At 35.4% G+C, this 18,134-nt stretch overlaps 1 protein-coding gene across 6 annotated transcripts in view; it reads left to right on the top strand.

The window, feature by feature from the left end:
- LOC126869706 (LIM domain only protein 7) overlaps positions 1-18,134 on the top strand; it is a 156,447-nt gene that overhangs the window by 74,964 nt on the left and 63,349 nt on the right. The window contains exons 1-2 of one of the 6 annotated variants that reach the window (XM_050626580.1): positions 7,981-8,082; positions 8,203-8,307. The exons of 4 other annotated variants lie outside the window; for them this stretch is intronic. The gene's annotated coding sequence lies outside the window, so the exon portion shown is untranslated. Of the gene's footprint in view, positions 1-7,980; positions 8,083-8,202; positions 8,308-18,134 lie in introns of those variants that run through there. One more of the 6 variants, XM_050626579.1, reaches the window with a different exon arrangement.

Here is an 18,134-nt window from a genome sequence, read left to right as displayed (position 1 = left end):
AATCAAGGTTTTCGCTATTCTGTGCAAGCAGAGCGAAACAGAGCGTGGCCCGTCGAGATTTACTATACTGTGTGTGTACCTCATGTTTCTCTTCTGATTGTGAGATTATACGTTGGATGGTATGAGGAAAATTGTTAGTCTTCTAGGATTCTCGATCTAGTTTCCATGTAATGGAATTTGTTTCCTTTGTCGATGTACTCTTTTTTTTGAAGAAAAATACATACTATGGTGAATATAATTTTTCCGATTCCGCTAAGAATGCTAGTAATAATAAGGAATATAATAACTAGATTGTGAATTTTTATGCATGATAAATTTGAAGGTACAAAACCAAATTCATGTCTAGGTTCTATTTTGTAAGCTATATTCGCAAAAATATGAATTTCGAGGAAGGGTCTATTTACTAGGAAATCCTCAAGGATCTCTTTTCGCTGTTGCTGTAAACTGTAATTAAAAGAATCTTAGGAATGTTTATTTGATTAAACAATCCTGATTGGATTGAATAGCTTCAATCAAATACAGCTATTTTTATAGAAATATCTAATATAGAATCTAATAGAAATATAGTCTATCTTTGTAGTGATATCACGAGGGTGATAGAGTTTGCAAATGTTTAGGCTAGAGTATTGATTGCGATTGAGGAGCTGTTCTTAGAATACACGAAGGATGGTTGTTTGGTGCCTAATGGAAATTTGGCTGCACGTGGCAAGAATGTGTGTTGTGCGTGTGAAATCTTTAAGAGCGCAATGTAATCGGGAGTCGAGACAGTCGTGGTAGATAGTTGTTCGTGATTGTTCTAACTACGAGAGTGTAAGTCAAGCGCAAGAGTGACGAAACTTTTGAGAAAATCGAAATCATTTTAGGTATTATTTTATCATTAAATAATTATTGTACTCTCATCGTCTTATTATTATATGTAGATCATATTATTTTATTTTAATAAAATAATGGAGGATTTATTAGACGTAGGAAAGGACACTTCTTTTTTTTTCAAACAAATCGTATCTTCAATTTTAAACGTTCGAATATTTCCAATCATTAATCTTATCAGTGATTTAGTGATTTTCTTTCTATTTTCTGACTAAATAAAGTGGACTCTAAATCTAAAAATACAGAATTTGTATCTACATCTAATACAAACATTTACTATATGGTATGTACTCAAACTATCAAGTACCTATTTCATCTCGATACTATTTCTCCTATAAACCTCGAACAGTAAACTACATATCATACCTACTCTTCTCTTTTCAATGAACATTCATTTCACTCGTAATACTAGTTAACATCGTAATTGCGAATTTCCGTTACAGCAGAGAAATTAGAGTCCAAGACATAACGGGCAATGTATCGCGAGCTGGGGGACGTTAATTTCCCAAATATTTTGGCATGTGTGCCAGGTGATAGAGCGTCGTTTCGTTGGAATTTCACGGGACCGCGACAATTTCCTGGTTCAAGTGCAACTGTCGAATACGCACGGCGAGCATTCCACGAGTCGCGGCAAGAATTTAGACGACATGAAAACGAGCCGGACCGACGCATCGTAGCAGCGTATTTATGCTCAGGGCATTTATTACGACACGACGTTCTGCATCTAATAACCTCTGTTCCACGGCACGGAGTCGCGAACAGACCGCGATACTTGTTCCCGTCGCACGCCCATGGCCCGTTACTCTTCTTCCTTCTCGCTATATTTTCACGTTCATGTCCCCGTCACGTGTTTCTCATTTTCAATTGTGCTTTCCACCTCGTTTCACCCCGCACTACCCACGCACACGCCACACAGTTTCTTCCCTTTCGAACGTTCGAGGCATGCACGCCGTGTAATTAATGTCACGGATGACTGTCACGCGCGGGGAAATTAAACTTGCGAAAGATTGGCCGGCAGCGCGATCATTTGTCTGTTCCGCGGGTACCTCATGTAACTTGACTGAACACTGAGAGGGATATTAATGCGGTTCGTATTTTATTTGCATAATGCGGCATGTTGGTATTGTAGATTTTTGTTAACAATGGAAATCTCGAGAAGAATAAGTTAGAAAAGTACAGTCTTCGGGAAGAACAGAAATCTTAAGTATCATCTCCACTGAAGCAACATCGAGTAACAACTTTTTGTTGCTGCTCCATGTTTATTAAAATCATCGTTGTATGTTGCCTCGTTGTGAACAAAATATTTTTGTAAATTGCTATTTATTGGATATGTTTCGAAACACGCAGCAGTAAGCGGCAAGAAAATGTCGCTCGTTGTTGATTCAGTAGAAACGAAGACTTAGAACTACGGAGATCTTATCTCATCGAGTTTTTGAAGTAAGGATTTGAAGAGGCTTTGTACGTGGATTAGTATTCTTTGAAGTGTAGCGGATCAAAGAAAGACAAATTCAATTTTGACAGATTAATTTATCATTGTACTTATTATTTATTAATTGTTATTTATTATATCATATACGTATTAGTTTATGTACGAAGGGCATGTAAATGGTCTGAAAGTCAGGAACATAGTAGTTGTAGATTAAGATACGATCTTTCATTTAAGATTCGAATTTATTTTGACAATTTATTAAAGGGAACCTAAAGAACCAAATATTTCACACATCGTAAATACTATCATCATTTGTTTCAACGAAGAACATGTTCAGAGCTGTTGACTTATTCACTGGTTATCACAAGCCTAACAAGTACGCGTAACTAATTTACCAGTCATAAATCATCGAGCATTACCGCGCGAACCTTACACATTTTACCGTCAAGACTAATCTACTTTACAGAAATCCATCTCCAAAATATCTATTCGTACAATCAATATCTATTAAACATTTTAGGATAAAAAAACGCACTAAAGGATTATATTAAAATCTAAAAGGTTTACCGCTCAGTCTCACGTAATTATTTATCCGACTGTAGAGTTCCATTTAACGTCATCAATTTACTTCGTGTTTATAACTCATATTATGACTAATTTCTTCCAGTGAAACTGGAAGATGCTTTAAATTGCTAAACGGAGTGGTTTAAAATCGAACGGTATTCTTGAAGCACGAATATTCATTAAGTGCACAATGGTCGTATAGAAGTGCACAATGATTTCACGTCAGGTAACGTTTTCACGTCATTTCTCTCGTTGCTCCTCTATTTTCCTCTCGTCCATCCGGTCCTGTTTCTCGCTCATGTAGCGCAGCTTGTTTCTCATCGTTAATTGTTGTCCGAACGTCGGGTTGAACACGAATTTCGCATAACGAGCGTCGCATGTTGCGAATGAATAACCACAACTACATACCGATTCACCACCGTCGATCATTATAACAATGAAAATACAATCAGTCGCAAAATTTTCCACAAAAATAACAATTTCCATATCTTTCTTAATCTAATATTTTACGAAATGAATTTATCGCATAGTTAGCGTATTCTAGGGCTATTCGTATGGAAATACCTACTTTCAAAACAATGCAAGATCTGCACAAAATATTAACATAATCCTATAGCTCGATAGAAAATAGATTTTTTTTAATTATATTTCCACAATTCTACGACACATAAACTCATAAAACATAAATATTATTTTTTAGTATTAAGAGAACTTCATAGTTTATCATTAGACTGCTAATTCTAATGCATTTGTGGGGAACTTCAAGATACAAAAATATATAAAATATTCAGAGTATAGTGGTACTTGTAATAACATTTAAAGGATAAAGTATATTTCTACTCAAGTTTTATTTTCTCACTTATATCGGCAAAAATATAAATTTGCATAAATACAGGATGGTTGGTAACTGGTGGTACAAGCGGAAAGGGGGTGATTCTACGCGAAAAAAGAAGTCGAAAATATAGAATAAAAATTTTTCGTTTGAGGCTTTGTTTTCGAGAAAATCGACTTTGAATTTTCGCTCGGTACGCGTGCACTTTATCATGTCTCGTTATAACGGATCTCACTGTAGATTTTTAAAAAATTAAAAAAAAAGAATTAAAAAAATGTTTATTCTATATTTTCGACTTCTTTTTTCGCGTAGAATCACCCCCTTTCCGCCTGTACCACCAGTTACCAATCACCCTGTATATTCAGTTTTAAAAATCGCCTTTCTTTAAGTTAGTAAAATATACAATATACTTGATTGTAGCTCGTAAACCAAACCTTGAAACAAGGTCTGTGAGACATTACACCAATGTTCATTGGGACTAATTATTATCAGAATTTAATATTGGGATTATTAAATCAGGTTAATGTATAATCAGACGGAACGTGAAACCGTTTCTGACACCAACACGACTAACGGCACTTGTTTCACTACATATTGTACGCAATTTCTCTTCTACACCGTCTCTTTTCCGTTCGCGTCATGTCACGCGTTTCTCACTCTCGATCATGGTCGCGAGAGGAACGCATCTTTCGCTTCCTCCAAAGCTTGTCGTGTCTAATTATTACAAAGGAAATATTGTTCTATGCTCGCCATTCTGCCGCGGAATTTGCTGTTCCACGAATTCGCGCGTACATGAAGCTTTGTGCACCGTGGGTCACGCGTGAACTTTTAATTAAAGCAGGAAGCGCTTTTAGTTAGGCTAACTATTTCTTCTTTCTCGATTTATGTCTACATTTTATTATTTGAATAGGATTATTGATCACTGTGTTTCATTAATTTTATTTGGCTAAAATTAATGGACTTTTCATGTTTAATAATTCGAAATGAAAATGTTGTATCTTTTTTACATAGCAATGAAATTAGAGACAGGACTGGGCTATCACGATCAATTACGATATCTTGTAAGATTATCACTAACAAATAACAATATCTTTAAAGAACAATCCATTTTCATATATCTCGTTTTTTTTTTTTTTTTTGCAACACGAAGGAAGCTTTACGAATTATGATACCAAGAAACTCTTCTTTTAAGTTTTCTTAAGATCGTATAAAATATTTAATATCTCGAGGAATATAATATACGATGCAGCTAGGAAGCGTTCCGGATGATACAGGTTTAATTTCGCAATGAGATAGCGGTCAATTTTCGACTAATTTAATATTCCAGTATCGTTCGGTCGTTTTGGTTTCCGGTCCCACTGACTTAAAAGTAAAGTCGACAATACACTTCATGCATAATTGCGTTTATATGCGTGCACGTGGCAGATCATAGCGCGTGTATGCACGTTTATCCATAAAAAGAATTTCGATGACCCAGATTTACGGTTAAATAGCTCGTATCGCTGCCTTCATCCCATAATTAACTCACGGTCTTTAATTGTGATTTATCAGAATTTACAAAATTCCCGTTCTACTTGATCGATCGTGTATGAGATTTGATTGGTTTTAGCGATTACGATTAACCATATTAACTCTCAGAATTTCCTGCTGTCGAAACTGAACGTTGAAACGCTTCGGTTACGCTAGTTTGCCCGCCGGTTTCGTGCATAATAATGAAGCTACAAGTATTAGGTAACGGTGTAATCCAAAGAAAATTGTACGAGAACTGGCCTGAAGTTGCAATCTGTTAAATAAGGTTTCATGCGGATGTACAGGGTTATTTCGCAAACTGTTGATAATATAGAATGTTGTTTAAGTAAAAGTTGTCTGGTTAGCAAGAGAAATGTGATGTTGGAGAAATCTAATCATCGGGTTCCAATTTTTTGATAATTGCACGTGCACGTAATTACCATAGTACAAATTCTGACATGCGTTTAGTAACCTGAATAAAGTCATGCTTCTTTTTTCAGGCCAAGTAATCGTTTCTGTATGTGAAATAATTTAGAATGTCTTGTTTTATTTCTAAATTAATTTCTTTTAGGCAATAGGCAAGTAGCTTGTGAAGTTTATTACATTGCTTTTCATATAAATACTTCTACGTAAACAATTTATTATTCCAATCAAAACTGCGATTACATATTCCTAAATTTAAATTGGTGACTTTATATATCGTATATTTTTTCCCACATTCATTACTTTTAGAAGTATTCTATATCACTGGACAAATTATTCTGAATTATACCTGTTACATCATTTGAAGCATCTAATTTCTTAAATTGCAGAAAGCGCACGAAGAAATCGTTGATTTTCTTGGTAATTTTTCCTTTCAACGTTATACCAAAGTATTTTTTAAACATGAAGTATCTTTTCGTTCGTTGAAATGAGATCGAAGTTATAGCGTAAAAAATCAAAAACCATAACAGGATTAAATAAAGCAGCAAACTTAATACTTTCAACTGTGAAACTACCAACCAAACCGACAGCAGATCGATAAATTAAACCGGTGAACCCGATTCCTTTTACTTTTACGACAAAATCGGCGCGGCGCAGTTACATAAACGCCAACTCGCAATTTACTCGTAATTAATTCATTCCACGGGGGCCATGGATCGATCTGCAAACTTTAATTACGAGTTATCTGGTTTATCGTCTCGATTACATTGTCCCGTGGCCGATCATGCGGCCACGATCTTGCTCGCACGCTCTATCGCCGTTTACACGATCTTTCCTAACCACTGTCTCTCTTTCTCACCGTGTCTGGTTACTGTAATATGTGCATCGCGTTGGAGGCGCATGCACGAAACACACGCCAAACTTTTCATCCGCGCCTCGAACGTCGCGTCGTGTGCACTGTTTGTTTTACCACGAACGCGCCAAAACGACGCCTTCGTCGTTTATTCTCTCCGCTCTTGCTTCCGGTTCTTTCCAACTATACCAATTTGTTCGCACGTTATATCTATTGCCAGCACGATTCACGATTTACAGGAGATTTATTGGGTGTTGTGTCTACGGTTGGATTGTCCGAAGTTTAATTTTGAGATAGTTTCGGTGAAAGTATCGCATATTGTACTATTCGTTGAGTGGAAAATTGATTAGCGAAATATGATACGTGCCACAAAATGTTTAACTTTTCTAAGATTCGTAGACGCGCGTCACTGATCTTTAAACGTAATTATTTTGGCGACGAAATGAAAATACGTGTGCTCTATGTTTGAGCTTGTGTGACGAAAAGTGACCTAATTACGCTATTAACGAACGAGAATTGAAATACTTTCGCTATCAAACTTTTCAAAATTGGAACTCTAGAATCTTGGAAACCGAAACTTAGATTCTTGGAATTGGAATCTTAAATTCTTTTCACTAATTTCATTCGAATATTTATTTCCTTTGTAATTTCCATCAATTATCACGATATATACGAGACTAGCACGTGTCCCAATAAATATGAACGGAGGTGTACGTCAATGAATGTTATGGTCTCCGAGATTTACACTACATTGACTTAGAGGAAGCGCACAGCTACTGCATGCGTATTTATCTCGAAGGTGGTATGGTTGGTTTCATTGAATTGTAAGGTTTTTGATGTTTTGACATTGGTTTCGTGGGCCGTAGAATTTTTATGTTAATGACTTTTGTATGTTTAAGCGATATGGCCGAAGGCGACATGTTACATAAAGTTGTTTCATTGAATTTGTAAATGCAAACTATATTATTAACAAATTTGTTCTTCCCTTAAATAAGCATGTGAAGTTTTTAGCAAAAAGTTATTGTATCGCAGGATTTTTTGAAAATTTGAAATCAAATCGCGCGCTGTAAGTTACAAAATTTATGTTGCAAGTTACAATTGCGTAATAGATCTAACAGTAGAAGCAGATATGCTATATTCCTATCAAACTAAAGATAGCAAAGTGGCTAACGTAAAAACGTACAAGTTACAATTTTAAGAGAATTCATGATGCGAATTACAAAGTATCTAGTTTCTCACAAGATTACATTGAAAAAGATCCACAAAATTTCAGATAATCCTTTTTTTAAAGTAGCTTCGGGAAAATCGGCATAAATAAAATTATTAGATACAGATATTGATTAATATGAAGGATCACCGCGTGGTAGTAACACGTTGCGTAGAGCCGAAGAAATTGTTAAGTGAATGCATGAAGCTCGTAGTCACCACGAGAATCGCCACTGCGCAGCCGTGAGCATAGAAGTGGGAGATACCTGAAATATGAAATAATTAAATCCTCCTCAGTCATCCTCCGACCTTTGCCGGTGATGTAGTGTTGTGGCGTTCGTCTTCTGTTCAATTACCTTCGCGTGACATTGACGATTGCATCATACGATCGAAGAAGTATCTATCAGCGTTGTCTTATCGTTGACTCGATTTCGTATCAGAAGTTTTCGTTTGACGAGTTTGATAAGTCTTTCATAAAAGCAGAAACGCGTATAAATTTTTAATTCGTTTTCACAGGAACGCAATAAAAAATTTTGGGGACTTTTGTTTTGGTGGAAGTGTGGTTTATTTTGGAGTGCATTATGACGGCGTATCCCATTGAATTTGGCTGTCTTTAAAAACGTGAGTGCTTCATTATGATTATTTGGTTTATGATTTATGATCATTTTAATTTCAATGTATCTGTGTTTTGATATCTCAATTATTTTGAAATCTATTTTCATTTTGAAACAAAGAAATATAAATGAAGAAACAGTAAGCAAGTACGCCGTATTGCTTATCTCTGGGGTACGATATGGAATTAATATAATTAAGACTACCATTGCCTGGCATGTTTTTAAAAACAAACGAAGCATAGTTGCGTACAAAGTACAGAGTAACAGTATTGCTCGATTTACCTTCGTTTCTAAAGATGTCAACACACTATTTTTAGTTTCGTAACAAGAATTTCCGTACAATAAAATATACATTGTTACTTTGTTTTGATTGTGGCACAACTCAATAAATTTCAAATTTACTTTTATTGTATACAAAGTTTACATTACGCTTCTACTTTTATCGTGCAAAACATATTTATAATTCCATTAGCTTTGCGTCAGAGAGAACGATTATTACTTATGCTGCTATCAATCTGGTCTTAATATTACAACAACACTCATCTTCGGTTGTTTTGTAACGCAACAAGCGGAAGGTAGTACTGTCTTCCCGAATAGTGGCATATCTTGTGTCATGCGACCCTTATAATGTCGTTGGGATGGCTCGCGAATATTTTCTTCGTAAATTTTAAAACGCCTCTCCTCTTACATTTCTTGAATCGTGTCACTATCAAAGCAGGGCAGCGGTACGTTCTCAAATTTAGCTTATCATTAGCGAAATCAACGTTGCCATTCGAACATCTTTAATAATTTCTCATTAGCACAGAATTTCTTGTAATTGTTTTATAAATTTTTTACGATTATATATGAACTCAACTTCACCGAAACTACTTTAATTCAAATTTCTTCTCTGTCGTATATCATTACACCACTGCTTATCTAATCTTTCCTCTTGCACAAATATATACTCGCAGATAAATGAATCGAAAGGTGAGATTACCGTGTGGGGCAACCAGCTGGGGAATTTGAAATCGGTTCGATTCAGTCTCTCCAATCGCCATTAATCGTTCTCAAGCAGGTATTCGTATAAAATTAACGCCTGTTGCCCGAGTAACGTTCTCGTGGGGCGAAAATCGTGGTCGAGCGTTTGCCTCTTTTTCTTTTTTTTCTGTTCGACTGGAAAGGAGCTACGAATGCCACGATTCGACGTTTATTTGCACGCAACGCGAGATACTGGATGATTTTAACCGGCGGTTCTTGCAACTTTGTCAGGCCTTCTCTCCTCGTTTCAGCGCATTATGTTAGAATCGAACTTCCAAGAGGCCGCGAATCACTGGGCGGTCTTTCCACCCACGATTAACCGCGATCCACACTCCTTTTCGTCGCACGCGCCGCGTGTGGTACGCTCGTGACCGGCTATTTCGTAAATTGGATTAACGGTCGTGCAGGCCGGATAATTGACCCGGCACGTAATTCGTACGTTCGTTCCTCTTGGCCCTTTGTTGCGCGTACCCTCCATTATTCTCCGTCTCAGATGCTTGGATATACAATGTATTCGCTCGTTTCTCGTTTACATTTTTACATTTTGTTACTTACCTTCCTTTCCTTTCGAGGGCAAAACTTCGAATTAATACAATAACGAACACAATTTTTATAATGCAATTCCATAATTACAATTTCATAGCAGATCTAGATAATCATGATACATCCATATGTGTATTTTAGTTTCAAGTTGCACCTTAGTTATTCCAACAAAGATCCGAAATGGTTTTGAAAGTGTAACATTACTTTCCAACAAATTATTTCTCACATAAGAAAACATTGAATCCTAATTATTGCCACGAAAAGGTATAATGAAACTTGGAATGCAATAAAGTTTGAGAAGATTGCTTGCGAGAGTAAAGTGCTTTAGAGTACTCGGACTCGATAAAACACAAAGTCAATTAAAAGCAGAAAATCTGAAATTCCCCTTCAATTTCATCGGAGATAATATGCGACCTAGAAACACTTGGATAAATGAGCAAAACGAGCAAAATCAAATTACGTGCTCGCGAAATCTCGATTTCCTCTTCTTCCTTGCGATTCGCTAGTAGTCGTGATTCCTCGCAGCTGTTATCCTTGACGAGTTTCTTGTACACGTGCGCGGAAACGTGCCGTAGTCGCGATTTCAACGTAACAAAAGGAGAACAAAAGTTGCACGCGAAAAGCTTCATAGAAATCTTCGGCGTGTGATTGATACGCGATTGTTTAAAATTCTCCTGGTCAGCACTTTTGCCTTTCAAATCTTATTTGGCCTGCGAACCATGGCGTTAGTGGCCTCGGTGACGCAGCTAACCGTACAATTTCGAAAGATTGATCTGAAATTTAGCGTGTTCTCGCCGATTGCTTGAAACAAGATCTAACTTTTTCGTTGAAACCCATAGTTTACACGGTTCACGTGATTTTGTAATTTGCTTGAAAATTGGCTCCAATTCGGTAATCTTTGATTCATAAACGAAATTTCAACATAGTAGAGTTTTCACAGATAGCTAATTTTTGTTACAGAGCATTCCACTATATCTATATTAGTCAATATTGCTATAATTATTAAAGCGACTATTGATTACTAAAGTGTAATACTTGTACTCCCTAAGGAAATCAAAATGAGAAACATATGAAAATATATGTAATATCTTACACAAAATTCCTTGTGTATAAAATTTCTATGAAAAATTAAGTAGTCATTTTTATCTTTCTGATAATTTTAGTGCTAATTTTTGCTATGAGACTGTTTCGTCTTCGTCATAATCTTATTAAAAAGCTTCCTTATGCTGTGCTCTAATAAAGCTGCTTCCATGACAGCTTTACAGTTTCTCAAATAGTTGTAACATCAACACGTTGATACTTCGTATGAGGTGTCAATGTGTAAATTTTCTCATTAATAAATTAACTAAGTAAAACTTAAAGTTGCCAGAAGAAGAAGAAAAGCAAAGAGCTAACCGCCTTTGTCTACTTGAAATTCCGCCAATAGGGTAGGAAACATAATTTTTCCGCGTGGCACCTGTACAAACGGCGAGCGCGCAATATATCAAAGTCGTTAGAAATTTTCGATGCAAGTTACGAGAGGCGGCCGCTGTCCACGCGGGTCATTAATCGGGACTCTGCGAAGTAATTAAAGTCGCCGTCACTCGTCCGTGCGGTATATTTAATCGCAGAACGCGCGTTCGTGTCGAGTTGTACGGTCGCGGGGCTCCGTGTGTCGAAATGCATCGTGCAAACACGAATGAAAAATCTTTGCCCTGGCCGCTCACCGCCACCTGTGCAAAACTTGGATATCGTACTTATGCTACTGTTTATCAGAATCCAAAGCCTTAGTCAATATGTAGTAACAGTATGTAAATGTTACCAAAATGTAAAAATTAATAATGAATTAGTAATCAAAAATAATAATTACTATACTTTCATAGAATCGTCAAGGTATAAATCTAAACTACCTATCAAACAGCTGGCAATAATCTATATTTTACTATTGATTATACAACGATATGTACAAAAGTAGAGTCCCCGCAATTTTTCAGACACAAATTGCAAACTTCAAGTGCACTTGCAAATTTCAACACAAATTGCAATATTAAGGTTTTCAAAAAAAGTTTTACTTAGATAAAAAAGTCAAGGTGATCTCTATATTTCTAAATGGAACAATATATTTTTGTATACATCATTCGATACGTATTTTAATTCCTTACAAAAAAGTATTAAGGTACTTGGTCGGGAAATGATTAGTTTAAAATATATTTTAACTTTAATATTGTGAAATTTATTGTGTGAAAGATAAGAAAAGATAGCAAGCATATCTTAATTTTTGTTTTCGTTGTTTTTCGTAGGATAAGTTCTATAACATTGAAGTTAAAATATTATTTAAGCTTTAAATAAAATTTAATCATTTTTCGGAACAAGTACTTTAATACTTTTTTGTGGAGGATTAAAAAGCCCTTTGAATGGTATATATAAAAATTATTGTCTCATTTTTAAAAAATAGAGGTAACCTTAATTTTTCATAGAAGTAAAACTTTCTTAAGTTCTTAGTATTATGATTTGTAGAAAGATCGTGAGACTGATTTTTAGACCACCTTATATATATATATACACTACCAGTGGCTACAGAGAAAAATGACAAAATAAATATTATTTTACAAAATTTATTTTAAAATTCGCAATCGTTTATATACTATTTATCTATAACAAATATTTATACTTAAGAAAATAAGATCTTCTTTTTTCAGATATTAAAAACTCTGTGCCTGACTAATGAAATTGAGAATTTTGTACAAAATGGTAGTGATAATTGGTCAATTTGACTGATCAGAAAGAAGAAAATAAATGCAGTTTGATTTATCCGTAATTGTATAATTGAAATACATCTCATCAAAGAATAAGCAGGTATCCAAATATCTTTGAGCGGTAGTACATGTTGAACATACGTATACACGAAATCCAGCTACCGGTCGCGCAGAGCTTTCGTTTCTAGCCGCGCTGGTTTTCGTTGCGAATTGCGCAAGCGATATTTTCCTTTCCTGGTGTATCGCCAGAATAAAAATTCCCTCGTTTCGAGTTACAACACGTCGAATGGGAAAACGGTGTTAATATTGACAGCGAGTTTCGCACGAAATACGAGTTCAACGTCGCATTGCGACGTTACGTGACTCTAATAAAGGGATTCTATCACGTATCCATCCTCGTTTCACTTCCGCTTCGACACGTCGCGAGGATTAGACGTTAGTGAATTCTTTCACTTTGAACAAACTGTAATTTCTCTCTGTTAATTTTTTATCCGGCTTCTGTGTTATTAAAAACATGAAACAAGGTGGCAATAATAACATAGATTATGTAAAATTATTATGATTTACTTTAACCTTTTCATAATGCAACACGAGAGAGGTTCGGGAAAGCCATCGCGTATAGTATTATAAATTTCACTCCTTAAGTTCCATCTTTATTTTTAATGCCTCGTGTATTTTCTACAAAACCGTTGGAATATCTATTTTTTACATCCGACAACGGAAATATTAGAAATTTTGGCAAAGAAAAAATTATTCTGAAAATCTTCGTTATTTTATTATATTCTCACAGGATTAACGCACGTATATTTACATCAGTGGTGTTGCATAGATAAAGTGAATGTCTTTCTGAAACCAGTTTAGGAGGAAGCGGTTCGGGGAAGAGTAGAGAGCTCATAACTGGATTTTAAAATTGTAGCATGCAGACAGTAAAATTAGGGAATCATTACTATTGTAGATAAAATACGCGAACATTCTACCAGTTCTATGGTAACGTGTCTTTTCGTCTAGTCAATCGTGCAGTTTACGTAACAACCGGTTACGATTTCTTTTCCGGGTAGCCAGCTGACCGAATCGTAGACGTCACTAATCCCAGGGAAATGTTGTAACGGTAGCTTTGTCAGCGCTCTAATATTATAATTCGAAGGAATAAACGTAGAAACATTGGAAAAAACTAATACTGTTAAGGTAGCTTTGAGCAGCTTAACGCTTTCACTGGTATCAGGACGTAACTAGCCCATCTTTAAAATTGTATATCTTGTTAGATGCCAGATCAAACTATAAAATACCAGAACATAAAGTATTTCAAAAGCGCCTTTATTTTAAATAATAACGATTCTGACATACTATTCACTAGATACTCTTTTAACTTTCCAATCATTTTAACGAATCATGTGAAAGACAAAGATGCAGCAATTATGTCAGTAGTATTTAACTGATTAATGCATTAACGCAGTATATATGTCAATATTAATGAATGTGTTCAAATATAAAAGAACACCAAATATATAATATAAAATTATAAAATATTATATATAAAATATTACATTATTAAATATTAATTTTTCTCTGTAACGTCTGTCTACTGTATCTTTGTATAAAAGTGAAATGCTGGAAATGCTCGTATTTATAAAAGTATGAGATTTCATCTTTAAAAATACCAGTCGACGTTCCTATTTTTTATGTGTAGATATAAATTAAGAAGCCTATTGCATCATGTCTTTTCGACACTGCAGTGATACAAATTTTTCAGGAAATACAGTAAATCAATATCACGATTCACACGTCGTGCGCCAGTAATGTGAGGCCATCAAGTTAGATGACTCACTCGATATTCTCGTGTAATGTAAGAAACAGTAGCGGAATAAAAGCTTTTTATTTGAAACACGATTCTAAGCCATATTGTTGCATAATCTTGTTTGTTGTTTTTAGCCTGTACAAATTAAATAACAGTATAGATGCACACATAACTATACGAAACTACGGATCATTGGTTATGTAAATTCGTGACATTGGCTATCACAACTTGTCGTTGCTTTTTTCTTCCACCAAAAAAGACCGGAACAGTAAAAAAAAAAATTACAATTTTGACATTGTGTTTCAATTTGTCATTTTTTTTATCTTTATAAAAGCATATACGGACAATAAAAACAAAATTATAATTTTGAGAATGCCTTTCAAACTTGAAATTATTTATTCAGTTTCTTTTGATGTTGAATCGATAAATCATGATTAATGTCCATTTAATCCGCGACAAGTTGAAACTTCGAAGAAAAGAATCGGAGGTTAAGATCGGCATAGCAGAATCTCAGGTCGGTTCTTCGTAGCCGGTCGTCCTTGCATCGTAATGAAAGATGCAAGAGCTCCACCTACATCTGTTTTGTTGCCTCTGAAATGTCACGGAGAAAGGCCGCATTACTCGCCAAGAACGTGCTGAATATGTCGACCCGCACCTGTGCGATTCAACGTGTTCTTCCCCTCCTTCGTGTCGTCTTCTCGCCTTTAAACGCTCCTACCATGTTCGAACCTTTGCAATTAACTCGGACGAAGGGCAATTTGCTAATGGGCCTGCGAAGCTGCTACACGTAAATTGTACGGGAGCACTGATTATAATAAATTGTATCGTTATTACGTTACACGAGTATCACGAGCATCGGAAGGTTTACGATATGTAAATGAAAAACGAACAGCATATTTCTGTAATGGTGCGAGTAAGAGGATAATTTTAGAAGGAGAATTTTATTATTTGGAAAATATATTATGGATATCAGAATTTTATTATGTAGAGAATTTAATACCGGAATCTTATTACGTAGGAAATTTACAAAAACTTTATTACATAGAGAATTTACCATAGTTTTACCAAAATATTACTGAAAATTCTGCGACAAATAAAAATTGCATTCCTTAGATAGAAATTCCAGAAATATTATAATTAATTCGTACACGTCGAAAATTAATAACGTGTTTGCAGCATAATAAGGGTTGAAATGTTCTCATTACCATATAGCATTATACGAAACTGATCTCTGAACCGATTGAAAATTTACGTTTCTCGAGCGACTTCTATTTATTCTCGCTGTCAAAGTAGTTCGGTACGTCTCGATCTTTCCTTTCATGTAGCGCTCCCCACCATGTGTTACCTTCGAATACCTGCCACACGTGGTGAATGCGAAATTATCCACACTCCTATGATGGCAGGCGTTCGAATATCCTTTCGAATCTCGCCAATATAGCTGTCAATGTCGCGTTTATGTTTCAGACGTAATGACCTCATACGTTTCTTTTGCTGCTGACTTTTTGTTCGGATGATATCAGCCATCGTACGATCTTGCATATGACTTTTATTTTTCATCCTTTTGACTCTGTGAATAATATAAAATTTGAATGTTAAGGAATAAGTAACTCAGAGTAACTCTGATAGTTCGACATTACTTAAACTCACGACACATGTTTTATTCGAATAATAGAATTTTTCGAATAATCAAATAATTTTGTTCTCTATAAGACAAGATTATTTCTAGACTGCGGATATTTATGCGAATTCATATTTTTGTAAATGCAGTTAAATACGTTTTTGTATCTTCAACCTTTTTATAACTACATCGTTGGCAGTTTAATAATTTTATTTTTTTTATATATTTACGTTCACTTCATAAATGGAAAAAAAATTTTCGAATAAAATATAACAATTCATTCTTAAATTTTATATTATTCGATCGTTTCATAAATCGGTTATGACACTATTTGACAAATTGTATGTTGTGCGAAAGAAAGATTATATTACTTGTTCGATTATATGGCTAATAAAGCAATCGAACCTAATTATGACAGGGTAGAAGGATCATTTCTGATTAGGTGAGCTTTATAACTGGTCGGTTTATTTTTATCTTTACCAACGGCAGCAACAGGAATATGAATGAAAGGAAGCGATAGGCAAATTGCCAAAGTGCTGGCTAATTATAGTTTTCGGGGGCGGAGAAGCTGGAAGGGTTCGATCGTAGAACATTGCCGTCCAGGAACGTCGTTCCACCGTTCCACTCGATTAATCGAAATTTATCACAAACGTCTTAATTTGCCTCATATTTTCGTGTAATTATCGGTCACGTGTGAAGCGTGCAACATTTTCGTCGCTCAAATATAAATTTTGCAAACTGTCAGCCTTAAATCTCACAGAGATGCTGCGACGGGATTGGATTTCGGAAAGCACTAACATTTAATATACCGTATAACAGGCTATATATTTGTTTTAATTGAGAGTTAATAAGGAAATATTCCATTGCTCCCTTTCTAATGGCCTTTTTAATCAAAAGTGTGATGAAGCTTTAGATGTACCTATTGTGATACATACTTCGAAATCTCCATTTCATTTATGTGTATGTTATAATCAGAATAATTGTAGGATTATTTAAACCATTCCATTAATTCATAAAATATACATTATTTTGATAGCTTTTTAATATTCTCCTTTAATTACTTGCAACATTATATTCATAATATATATCAATTATTAAATTGACTCTTTAAGTTATCTGTTATGTCCCGTAACCTTGCAATATACCAAAATCCATTCCTCGGTCAAGACGGCCACCAGTTGTACAAATACAATTAATCGGACCGCAATATGCCTAAGGAACTGTCATAAAATTAAACATTTTTACTTTATCGTCAAGGCCCTTAATTGCTACAAAACATCTTTCAAGTCGGAGAAGTTCCTTAGGATTTTTGTTCAAACATAACTTACTTGCTATCATCGCTTCGAGCAGAATACATCTCAATTTGTCACTCTTCACATTATATTCTTCGAGAAAAAGTTGTTGGAATAAAGAGTATATTTAATTTGTTAAATCAGTGTTATAATTATGCAACCACCCCTACTGTCTTAAACGAAATAGGGGATCGGCTGATTCGTGGCGTCGATTATCGTATCGTAACGAGAATTTACGACTCTCGTTGGTGCGCTCTACCGCGATCGCGTCTCTCCGCGAACGGTCGAACGTTATCATTTAGCAGGAATTCATAACAAATAATTCTCTTATAATAAATAATCATCAAACCCAGGACAGCATATTCGAGCCGACAAAAGCATTACAAACTTGCCAAACAACTTAATATGTACTTCTCTTATAATATAGCATAAAAGTCCAACAAAGACTAATTGTCAGTCGTCCCAAATAAATACACGCATTCGTTTCATCATAAAAACCCGCGTGCATTAGTACTATCTGTCAGAAATGATTTCGTACAAAGATGCCTTTTACAAACTTACAGTATTATTCCAATCCTCAGACGGAATATAAAATGAATTTTGATCGATGTATTCCCAATTCAATGTGGCGACGCGCGATCTCCGGGATCTGTGACGCGTTTTCAAGGTCCGGGTCACGTGAAAAAATCACGACGAACACACTGTTCGCCATATGGCGAACATGTGTTTACGCGCGTCGCGTTTCCGTGCATTACCCTAGACCGAAATACAAGTATAAGAGAGGATGAAGCGTTCTACATGGCCTCGATGTATTTCTGGCGTTAGCACGCG

The sequence above is a fragment of the Bombus huntii genome, chromosome 9, assembly GCF_024542735.1.
Source record: "Bombus huntii isolate Logan2020A chromosome 9, iyBomHunt1.1, whole genome shotgun sequence".
NCBI lineage: Eukaryota > Metazoa > Arthropoda > Insecta > Hymenoptera > Apidae > Bombus > Bombus huntii.
Note: the sequence above shows the minus strand (reverse complement) of the source record. Positions and strands in the feature narration are given on the sequence as shown.